Genomic DNA, 12,347 nt, shown 5'->3' with positions numbered 1-12,347 from the left:
AGAAAAGCCTTACTATACTATGTCGTTTTTTACTTTAAAAAAGCCTTACTATACTATGTCGTTTTTTAAGAAAAAAAGCCTTACTATACTGTCGTTTTTTAATAAAAAAAGCCTTACTATACTATGTCGTTTTTTAAGAAAAAAAGCCTTACTATACTATGTCGTTTTTTTAAGAAGAAAAGCCTTACTATACTATGTCGTTTTTTACTTTAAAAAAGCCTTACTATACTATGTTGTTTTTTAGGAAAAAAAGCCTTACTATACTATGTCGTTTTTTAAGAAAAAAAGCCTTACTATACTATGTCGTTTTTTTTAAGAAAAAAGCCTTACTATACTATGTTGTTTTTTAGGAAAAAAAGCCTTACTACACTATGTCGTTTTTTAAGGAAAAAAGCCTTACTATACTATGTCGTTTTTTGATAAAAAAAGCCTTACTATACTATGTCGTTTTTTTAAGAAGAAAAGCCTTACTATACTATGTCGTTTTTTAAGAAAAAAAAGCCTTACTATACTATGTCGTTTTTTACAGAAAAAAAGCCTTACTATACTATGTCGTTTTTTTAAGAAGAAAAGCCTTACTATACTATGTCGTTTTTTACTTTAAAAAAGCCTTACTATACTATGTCGTTTTTTTAAGAAGAAAAGCCTTACTATACTATGTCGTTTTTTACTTTAAAAAAGCCTTACTATACTATGTCGTTTTTTAAGAAAAAAAGCCTTACTATACTATGTCGTTTTTTTAAGAAAAAAGCCTTACTATACTATGTCGTTTTTTAAGAAAAAAGCCTTACTATACTATGTCGTTTTTTTGGAAAAAAAGCCTTACTATACTATGTCGTTTTTTAAAGAAAAAAAGCCTTACTATACTATGTCGTTTTTTAATAAAAAAGCCTTACTATACTATGTCGTTTTTTTAAGAAGAAAAGCCTTACTATACTATGTCGTTTTTTACTTTAAAAAAGCCTTACTATACTATGTCGTTTTTTAAGAAAAAAAGCCTTACTATACTGTCGTTTTTTAATAAAAAAAGCCTTACTATACTATGTCGTTTTTTAAGAAAAAAAGCCTTACTATACTATGTCGTTTTTTTAAGAAGAAAAGCCTTACTATACTATGTCGTTTTTTACGTTAAAAAAGCCTTACTATACTATGTTGTTTTTTAGGAAAAAAAGCCTTACTATACTATGTCGTTTTTTAAGAAAAAAAGCCTTACTATACTATGTTGTTTTTTAGGAAAAAAAGCCTTACTACACTATGTCGTTTTTTAAGGAAAAAAGCCTTACTATACTATGTCGTTTTTTGATAAAAAAAAGCCTTACTATACTATGTCGTTTTTTTAAGAAGAAAAGCCTTACTATACTATGTCGTTTTTTAAGAAAAAAAAGCCTTACTATACTATGTCGTTTTTTACAGAAAAAAAGCCTTACTATACTATGTCGTTTTTTTAAGAAGAAAAGCCTTACTATACTATGTCGTTTTTTACTTTAAAAAAGCCTTACTATACTATGTCGTTTTTTAGGAAAAAAAGCCTTACTATACTATGTCGTTTTTTAAAGAAAAAAAGCCTTACTATACTATGTCGTTTTTTACTTTAAAAAAGCCTTACTATACTATGTCGTTTTTTAAGAAAAAAAGCCTTACTATACTATGTCGTTTTTTAGGAAAAAAAGCTTTATTATACTATGTCGTTTTTTAAGAAAAAAAGCCTTACTATACTATGTCGTTTTTTAAAGAAGAAAAGCCTTACTATACTATGTTGTTTTTTAGGAAAAAAAGTCTTACTATACTATGTCGTTTTTTACTTTAAAAAAGCCTTACTATACTATGTCGTTTTTAAGGAAAAAAGCCTTACTATACTATGTCGTTTTTTACTTTAAAAAAGCCTTACTATACTATGTCGTTTTTTACTTTAAAAAAGCCTTACTATACTATGTCGTTTTTTAAGAAAAAAGCCTTACTATACTATGTCGTTTTTTACTTTAAAAAAGCCTTACTATACTATGTCGTTTTTTAGGAAAAAAAGCCTTACTATACTATGTCGTTTTTTACTTTAAAAAAGCCTTACTATACTATGTCGTTTTTTAAGGAAAAAAGCCTTACTATACTATGTCGTTTTTTTAAGAAAAAAGCCTTACTATACTATGTCGTTTTTTAGGAAAAAAAAGCCTTACTATACTATGTCGTTTTTTAAAGAAAAAAAGCCTTACTATACTATGTCGTTTTTTAAAAAAGAAAAGCCTTACTATACTATGTCGTTTTTTACTTTAAAAAAGCCTTACTATACTATGTCGTTTTTAAAGAAAAAAAGCCTTACTATACTATGTCGTTTTTTAAGAAAAAAGCCTTACTATACTATGTCGTTTTTTAAAGAAAAAAAGCCTTACTATACTATGTCGTTTTTTAAGGAAAAAAGCCTTACTATACTATGTCGTTTTTTGATTAAAAAAAGCCTTACTATACTATGTCGTTTTTTTAAGACGAAAAGCCTTACTATACTATGTTGTTTTTTAGGAAAAAAAGCCTTACTATACTATGTCGTTTTTTTAAGGAAAAAAGCCTTACTATACTATGTCGTTTTTTAGGAAAAAAAGCCTTACTATACTATGTCGTTTTTTAAGAAAAAAAGCCTTACTATAATATGTTGTTGTTTAGGAAAAAAAGCCTTACTATACTATGTCGTTTTTTAGGAAAAAAAGCCTTACTATAATATGTCGTTTTTTAAGAAAAAAAGCCTTACTATACTATGTCGTTTTTTAGGAAAAAAAGCCTTACTATACTATGTCGTTTTTTAGGAAAAAAACCTTTACTATACTATGTCGTTTTTTAAGAAAAAAAGCCTTACTATACTATGTCGTTTTTTGAAGAAGAAAAGCCTTACTATACTATGTTGTTTTTTAGGAAAAAAAGTCTTACTATACTATGTCGTTTTTTACTTTAAAAAAGCCTTACTATACTATGTCGTTTTTTAAGGAAAAAAGCCTTACTATACTATGTCGTTTTTTAAGAAAAAAGCCTTACTATACTATGTCGTTTTTTACTTTAAAAAAGCCTTACTATACTAGTCGTTTTTTTACCAAAAAAGCCTCACTATACTATGTCATTTTTTACTTTAAAAAAGCCTTACTATACTATGTCGTTTTTTACTTTAAAAAAGCCTTACTATACTATGTCGTTTTTTACTTTAAAAAAGCCTTACTATACTATGTCGTTTTTTAAAGAAAAAAAGCCTTACTATACTATGTTGTTTTTTAGGAAAAAAAGCCTTACTACACTATGTCGTTTTTTAAGGAAAAAAGCCTTACTATACTATGTCGTTTTTTGATTAAAAAAAGCCTTACTATACTATGTCGTTTTTTAAGAAAAAAAGCCTTACTATACTATGTCGTTTTTTAAAGAAAAAAAGCCTTACTATACTATGTCGTTTTTTAATAAAAAAGCCTTACTATACTATGTCGTTTTTTTAAGAAGAAAAGCCTTACTATACTATGTCGTTTTTTACTTTAAAAAAGCCTTACTATACTATGTCGTTTTTTAAGAAAAAAAGCCTTACTATACTGTCGTTTTTTAATAAAAAAAGCCTTACTATACTATGTCGTTTTTTAAGAAAAAAAGCCTTACTATACTATGTCGTTTTTTTAAGAAGAAAAGCCTTACTATACTATGTCGTTTTTTACTTTAAAAAAGCCTTACTATACTATGTTGTTTTTTAGGAAAAAAAGCCTTACTATACTATGTCGTTTTTTAAGAAAAAAAGCCTTACTATACCATGTCGTTTTTTTTAAGAAAAAAGCCTTACTATACTATGTTGTTTTTTAGGAAAAAAAGCCTTACTACACTATGTCGTTTTTTAAGGAAAAAAGCCTTACTATACTATGTCGTTTTTTGATAAAAAAAGCCTTACTATACTATGTCGTTTTTTTAAGAAGAAAAGCCTTACTATACTATGTCGTTTTTTAAGAAAAAAAAGCCTTACTATACTATGTCGTTTTTTACAGAAAAAAAGCCTTACTATACTATGTCGTTTTTTTAAGAAGAAAAGCCTTACTATACTATGTCGTTTTTTACTTTAAAAAAGCCTTACTATACTATGTCGTTTTTTTAAGAAGAAAAGCCTTACTATACTATGTCGTTTTTTACTTTAAAAAAGCCTTACTATACTATGTCGTTTTTTAAGAAAAAAAGCCTTACTATACTATGTCGTTTTTTTAAGAAAAAAGCCTTACTATACTATGTCGTTTTTTAAGAAAAAAGCCTTACTATACTATGTCGTTTTTTTGGAAAAAAAGCCTTACTATACTATGTCGTTTTTTAAAGAAAAAAAGCCTTACTATACTATGTCGTTTTTTAATAAAAAAGCCTTACTATACTATGTCGTTTTTTTAAGAAGAAAAGCCTTACTATACTATGTCGTTTTTTAAGAAAAAAAGCCTTACTATACTATGTCGTTTTTTGAAGAAGAAAAGCCTTACTATACTATGTTGTTTTTTAGGAAAAAAAGTCTTACTATACTATGTCGTTTTTTACTTTAAAAAAGCCTTACTATACTATGTCGTTTTTTAAGGAAAAAAGCCTTACTATACTATGTCGTTTTTTAAGAAAAAAGCCTTACTATACTATGTCGTTTTTTACTTTAAAAAAGCCTTACTATACTAGTCGTTTTTTTACCAAAAAAGCCTTACTATACTATGTCATTTTTTACTTTAAAAAAGCCTTACTATACTATGTCGTTTTTTACTTTAAAAAAGCCTTACTATACTATGTCGTTTTTTACTTTAAAAAAGCCTTACTATACTATGTCGTTTTTTAAAGAAAAAAAGCCTTACTATACTATGTTGTTTTTTAGGAAAAAAAGCCTTACTACACTATGTCGTTTTTTAAGGAAAAAAGCCTTACTATACTATGTCGTTTTTTGATTAAAAAAAGCCTTACTATACTATGTCGTTTTTTAAGAAAAAAAGCCTTACTATACTATGTCGTTTTTTTAAGAAAAAAGCCTTACTATACTATGTCGTTTTTTTGGAAAAAAAGCCTTACTATACTATGTCGTTTTTTAAAGAAAAAAAGCCTTACTATACTATGTCGTTTTTTAATAAAAAAGCCTTACTATACTATGTCGTTTTTTTAAGAAGAAAAGCCTTACTATACTATGTCGTTTTTTACTTTAAAAAAGCCTTACTATACTATGTCGTTTTTTAAGAAAAAAAGCCTTACTATACTGTCGTTTTTTAATAAAAAAAGCCTTACTATACTATGTCGTTTTTTAAGAAAAAAAGCCTTACTATACTATGTCGTTTTTTTAAGAAGAAAAGCCTTACTATACTATGTCGTTTTTTACTTTAAAAAAGCCTTACTATACTATGTTGTTTTTTAGGAAAAAAAGCCTTACTATACTATGTCGTTTTTTAAGAAAAAAAGCCTTACTATACCATGTCGTTTTTTTTAAGAAAAAAGCCTTACTATACTATGTTGTTTTTTAGGAAAAAAAGCCTTACTACACTATGTCGTTTTTTAAGGAAAAAAGCCTTACTATACTATGTCGTTTTTTGATAAAAAAAGCCTTACTATACTATGTCGTTTTTTTAAGAAGAAAAGCCTTACTATACTATGTCGTTTTTTAAGAAAAAAAAGCCTTACTATACTATGTCGTTTTTTACAGAAAAAAAGCCTTACTATACTATGTCGTTTTTTTAAGAAGAAAAGCCTTACTATACTATGTCGTTTTTTACTTTAAAAAAGCCTTACTATACTATGTCGTTTTTTTAAGAAGAAAAGCCTTACTATACTATGTCGTTTTTTACTTTAAAAAAGCCTTACTATACTATGTCGTTTTTTAAGAAAAAAAGCCTTACTATACTATGTCGTTTTTTTAAGAAAAAAGCCTTACTATACTATGTCGTTTTTTAAGAAAAAAGCCTTACTATACTATGTCGTTTTTTTGGAAAAAAAGCCTTACTATACTATGTCGTTTTTTAAAGAAAAAAAGCCTTACTATACTATGTCGTTTTTTAATAAAAAAGCCTTACTATACTATGTCGTTTTTTTAAGAAGAAAAGCCTTACTATACTATGTCGTTTTTTACTTTAAAAAAGCCTTACTATACTATGTCGTTTTTTAAGAAAAAAAGCCTTACTATACTGTCGTTTTTTAATAAAAAAAGCCTTACTATACTATGTCGTTTTTTAAGAAAAAAAGCCTTACTATACTATGTCGTTTTTTTAAGAAGAAAAGCCTTACTATACTATGTCGTTTTTTACGTTAAAAAAGCCTTACTATACTATGTTGTTTTTTAGGAAAAAAAGCCTTACTATACTATGTCGTTTTTTAAGAAAAAAAGCCCTATGTTGTTTTTTAGGAAAAAAAGCCTTACTACACTATGTCGTTTTTTAAGGAAAAAAGCCTTACTATACTATGTCGTTTTTTGATAAAAAAAAGCCTTACTATACTATGTCGTTTTTTTAAGAAGAAAAGCCTTACTATACTATGTCGTTTTTTACAGAAAAAAAGCCTTACTATACTATGTCGTTTTTTTAAGAAGAAAAGCCTTACTATACTATGTCGTTTTTTACTTTAAAAAAGCCTTACTATACTATGTCGTTTTTTAGGAAAAAAAAGCCTTACTATACTATGTCGTTTTTTAAAGAAAAAAAGCCTTACTATACTATGTCGTTTTTTACTTTAAAAAAGCCTTACTATACTATGTCGTTTTTTAAGAAAAAAAGCCTTACTATACTATGTCGTTTTTTAGGAAAAAAAGCTTTATTATACTATGTCGTTTTTTAAGAAAAAAAGCCTTACTATACTATGTCGTTTTTTAAAGAAGAAAAGCCTTACTATACTATGTTGTTTTTTAGGAAAAAAAAGCCTTACTATACTATGTCGTTTTTTAAAGAAAAAAAGCCTTACTATACTATGTCGTTTTTTAAAAAAGAAAAGCCTTACTATACTATGTCGTTTATTACTTTAAAAAAGCCTTACTATACTATGTCGTTTTTAAAGAAAAAAAGCCTTACTATACTATGTCGTTTTTTAAGAAAAAAGCCTTACTATACTATGTCGTTTTTTAAAGAAAAAAAGCCTTACTATACTATGTCGTTTTTTAAGGAAAAAAGCCTTACTATACTATGTCGTTTTTTGATTAAAAAAAGCCTTACTATACTATGTCGTTTTTTTAAGAAGAAAAGCCTTACTATACTATGTTGTTTTTTAGGAAAAAAAGCCTTACTATACTATGTCGTTTTTTTAAGGAAAAAAGCCTTACTATACTATGTCGTTTTTTAAAGAAAAAAAGCCTTACTATACTATGTCGTTTTTTAATAAAAAATGCCTTACTATACTATGTCGTTTTTTAAAGAAGAAAAGCCTTACTATACTATGTCGTTTTTTACTTTAAAAAAGCCTTACTATACTGTCGTTTTTTACTTTAAAAAAGCCTTACTATACTATGTTGTTTTTTAGGAAAAAAAGCCTTACTATACTATGTCGTTTTTTAAGAAAAAAAGCCTTACTATACTATGTCGTTTTTTAAGAAAAAAGCCTTACTATACTATGTTGTTTTTTTAGGAAAAAAAGCCTTACTATACTATGTCGTTTTTTAAGAAAAAAAGCCTTACTATACTATGTCGTTTTTTAATAAAAAAAGCCTTACTATACTATGTCGTTTTTTAAGGAAAAAAGCCTTACTATACTATGTCGTTTTTTAAGAAAAAAAAGCCTTACTATACTATGTTGTTTTTTAATAAAAAAAGCCTTACTATACTATGTCGTTTTTTTAAGAAGAAAAGCCTTACTATACTATGTCGTTTTTTACTTTAAAAAAGCCTTACTATACTATGTCGTTTTTTAAGAAAAAAAGCCTTACTATACTATGTCGTTTTTTTAAGAAAAAAGCCTTACTATACTATGTCGTTTTTTTGGAAAAAAAGCCTTACTATACTATGTCGTTTTTTAAAGAAAAAAAGCCTTACTATACTATGTCGTTTTTTAATAAAAAAGCCTTACTATACTATGTCGTTTTTTTAAGAAGAAAAGCCTTACTATACTATGTCGTTTTTTACTTTAAAAAAGCCTTACTATACTATGTCGTTTTTTAAGAAAAAAAGCCTTACTATACTGTCGTTTTTTAATAAAAAAAGCCTTACTATACTATGTCGTTTTTTAAGAAAAAAAGCCTTACTATACTATGTCGTTTTTTTAAGAAGAAAAGCCTTACTATACTATGTCGTTTTTTACTTTAAAAAAGCCTTACTATACTATGTTGTTTTTTAGGAAAAAAAGCCTTACTATACTATGTCGTTTTTTAAGAAAAAAAGCCTTACTATACCATGTCGTTTTTTTTAAGAAAAAAGCCTTACTATACTATGTTGTTTTTTAGGAAAAAAAGCCTTACTACACTATGTCGTTTTTTAAGGAAAAAAGCCTTACTATACTATGTCGTTTTTTGATAAAAAAAGCCTTACTATACTATGTCGTTTTTTTAAGAAGAAAAGCCTTACTATACTATGTCGTTTTTTAAGAAAAAAAAGCCTTACTATACTATGTCGTTTTTTACAGAAAAAAAGCCTTACTATACTATGTCGTTTTTTTAAGAAGAAAAGCCTTACTATACTATGTCGTTTTTTACTTTAAAAAAGCCTTACTATACTATGTCGTTTTTTTAAGAAGAAAAGCCTTACTATACTATGTCGTTTTTTACTTTAAAAAAGCCTTACTATACTATGTCGTTTTTTAAGAAAAAAAGCCTTACTATACTATGTCGTTTTTTTAAGAAAAAAGCCTTACTATACTATGTCGTTTTTTAAGAAAAAAGCCTTACTATACTATGTCGTTTTTTTGGAAAAAAAGCCTTACTATACTATGTCGTTTTTTAAAGAAAAAAAGCCTTACTATACTATGTCGTTTTTTAATAAAAAAGCCTTACTATACTATGTCGTTTTTTTAAGAAGAAAAGCCTTACTATACTATGTCGTTTTTTACTTTAAAAAAGCCTTACTATACTATGTCGTTTTTTAAGAAAAAAAGCCTTACTATACTGTCGTTTTTTAATAAAAAAAGCCTTACTATACTATGTCGTTTTTTAAGAAAAAAAGCCTTACTATACTATGTCGTTTTTTTAAGAAGAAAAGCCTTACTATACTATGTCGTTTTTTACGTTAAAAAAGCCTTACTATACTATGTTGTTTTTTAGGAAAAAAAGCCTTACTATACTATGTCGTTTTTTAAGAAAAAAAGCCTTACTATACTATGTTGTTTTTTAGGAAAAAAAGCCTTACTACACTATGTCGTTTTTTAAGGAAAAAAGCCTTACTATACTATGTCGTTTTTTGATAAAAAAAAGCCTTACTATACTATGTCGTTTTTTTAAGAAGAAAAGCCTTACTATACTATGTCGTTTTTTAAGAAAAAAAAGCCTTACTATACTATGTCGTTTTTTACAGAAAAAAAGCCTTACTATACTATGTCGTTTTTTTAAGAAGAAAAGCCTTACTATACTATGTCGTTTTTTACTTTAAAAAAGCCTTACTATACTATGTCGTTTTTTAGGAAAAAAAGCCTTACTATACTATGTCGTTTTTTAAAGAAAAAAAGCCTTACTATACTATGTCGTTTTTTACTTTAAAAAAGCCTTACTATACTATGTCGTTTTTTAAGAAAAAAAGCCTTACTATACTATGTCGTTTTTTAGGAAAAAAAGCTTTATTATACTATGTCGTTTTTTAAGAAAAAAAGCCTTACTATACTATGTCGTTTTTTAAAGAAGAAAAGCCTTACTATACTATGTTGTTTTTTAGGAAAAAAAAGCCTTACTATACTATGTCGTTTTTTAAAGAAAAAAAGCCTTACTATACTATGTCGTTTTTTAAAAAAGAAAAGCCTTACTATACTATGTCGTTTATTACTTTAAAAAAGCCTTACTATACTATGTCGTTTTTAAAGAAAAAAAGCCTTACTATACTATGTCGTTTTTTAAGAAAAAAGCCTTACTATACTATGTCGTTTTTTAAAGAAAAAAAGCCTTACTATACTATGTCGTTTTTTAAGGAAAAAAGCCTTACTATACTATGTCGTTTTTTGATTAAAAAAAGCCTTACTATACTATGTCGTTTTTTTAAGAAGAAAAGCCTTACTATACTATGTTGTTTTTTAGGAAAAAAAGCCTTACTATACTATGTCGTTTTTTTAAGGAAAAAAGCCTTACTATACTATGTCGTTTTTTAGGAAAAAAAGCCTTACTATACTATGTCGTTTTTTAAGAAAAAAAGCCTTACTATAATATGTTGTTGTTTAGGAAAAAAAGCCTTACTATACTATGTCGTTTTTTAGGAAAAAAAGCCTTACTATAATATGTCGTTTTTTAAGAAAAAAAGCCTTACTATACTATGTCGTTTTTTAGGAAAAAAAGCCTTACTATACTATGTCGTTTTTTAGGAAAAAAACCTTTACTATACTATGTCGTTTTTTAAGAAAAAAAGCCTTACTATACTATGTCGTTTTTTGAAGAAGAAAAGCCTTACTATACTATGTTGTTTTTTAGGAAAAAAAGTCTTACTATACTATGTCGTTTTTTACTTTAAAAAAGCCTTACTATACTATGTCGTTTTTTAAGGAAAAAAGCCTTACTATACTATGTCGTTTTTTAAGAAAAAAGCCTTACTATACTATGTCGTTTTTTACTTTAAAAAAGCCTTACTATACTAGTCGTTTTTTTACCAAAAAAGCCTTACTATACTATGTCATTTTTTACTTTAAAAAAGCCTTACTATACTATGTCGTTTTTTACTTTAAAAAAGCCTTACTATACTATGTCGTTTTTTAAAGAAAAAAAGCCTTACTATACTATGTTGTTTTTTAGGAAAAAAAGCCTTACTACACTATGTCGTTTTTTAAGGAAAAAAGCCTTACTATACTATGTCGTTTTTTGATTAAAAAAAGCCTTACTATACTATGTCGTTTTTAAGGAAAAAAGCCTTACTATACTATGTCGTTTTTTACTTTAAAAAAGCCTTACTATACTATGTCGTTTTTTACTTTAAAAAAGCCTTACTATACTATGTCGTTTTTTAAGAAAAAAAGCCTTACTATACTGTCGTTTTTTAATAAAAAAAGCCTTACTATACTATGTCGTTTTTTAAGAAAAAAAGCCTTACTATACTATGTCGTTTTTTTAAGAAGAAAAGCCTTACTATACTATGTCGTTTTTTACGTTAAAAAAGCCTTACTATACTATGTTGTTTTTTAGGAAAAAAAGCCTTACTATACTATGTCGTTTAAGAAAAAAAGCCTTACTATACTATGTTGTTTTTTAGGAAAAAAAGCCTTACTACACTATGTCGTTTTTTAAGGAAAAAAGCCTTACTATACTATGTCGTTTTTTGATAAAAAAAAGCCTTACTATACTATGTCGTTTTTTTAAGAAGAAAAGCCTTACTATACTATGTCGTTTTTTAAGAAAAAAAAGCCTTACTATACTATGTCGTTTTTTACAGAAAAAAAGCCTTACTATACTATGTCGTTTTTTTAAGAAGAAAAGCCTTACTATACTATGTCGTTTTTTACTTTAAAAAAGCCTTACTATACTATGTCGTTTTTTAGGAAAAAAAGCCTTACTATACTATGTCGTTTTTTAAAGAAAAAAAGCCTTACTATACTATGTCGTTTTTTACTTTAAAAAAGCCTTACTATACTATGTCGTTTTTTAAGAAAAAAAGCCTTACTATACTATGTCGTTTTTTAGGAAAAAAAGCTTTATTATACTATGTCGTTTTTTAAGAAAAAAAGCCTTACTATACTATGTCGTTTTTTAAAGAAGAAAAGCCTTACTATACTATGTTGTTTTTTAGGAAAAAAAAGCCTTACTATACTATGTCGTTTTTTAAAGAAAAAAAGCCTTACTATACTATGTCGTTTTTTAAAAAAGAAAAGCCTTACTATACTATGTCGTTTATTACTTTAAAAAAGCCTTACTATACTATGTCGTTTTTAAAGAAAAAAAGCCTTACTATACTATGTCGTTTTTTAAGAAAAAAGCCTTACTATACTATGTCGTTTTTTAAAGAAAAAAAGCCTTACTATACTATGTCGTTTTTTAAGGAAAAAAGCCTTACTATACTATGTCGTTTTTTGATTAAAAAAAGCCTTACTATACTATGTCGTTTTTTTAAGAAGAAAAGCCTTACTATACTATGTTGTTTTTTAGGAAAAAAAGCCTTACTATACTATGTCGTTTTTTTAAGGAAAAAAGCCTTACTATACTATGTCGTTTTTTAGGAAAAAAAGCCTTACTATACTATGTCGTTTTTTAAGAAAAAAAGCCTTACTATAATATGTTGTTGTTTAGGAAAAAAAGCCTT

This window comes from Stigmatopora argus, chromosome 6 (genome assembly GCF_051989625.1).
Source record: "Stigmatopora argus isolate UIUO_Sarg chromosome 6, RoL_Sarg_1.0, whole genome shotgun sequence".
Classification (NCBI taxonomy): Eukaryota; Metazoa; Chordata; class Actinopteri; order Syngnathiformes; family Syngnathidae; genus Stigmatopora; species Stigmatopora argus.
Note: the sequence above shows the minus strand (reverse complement) of the source record.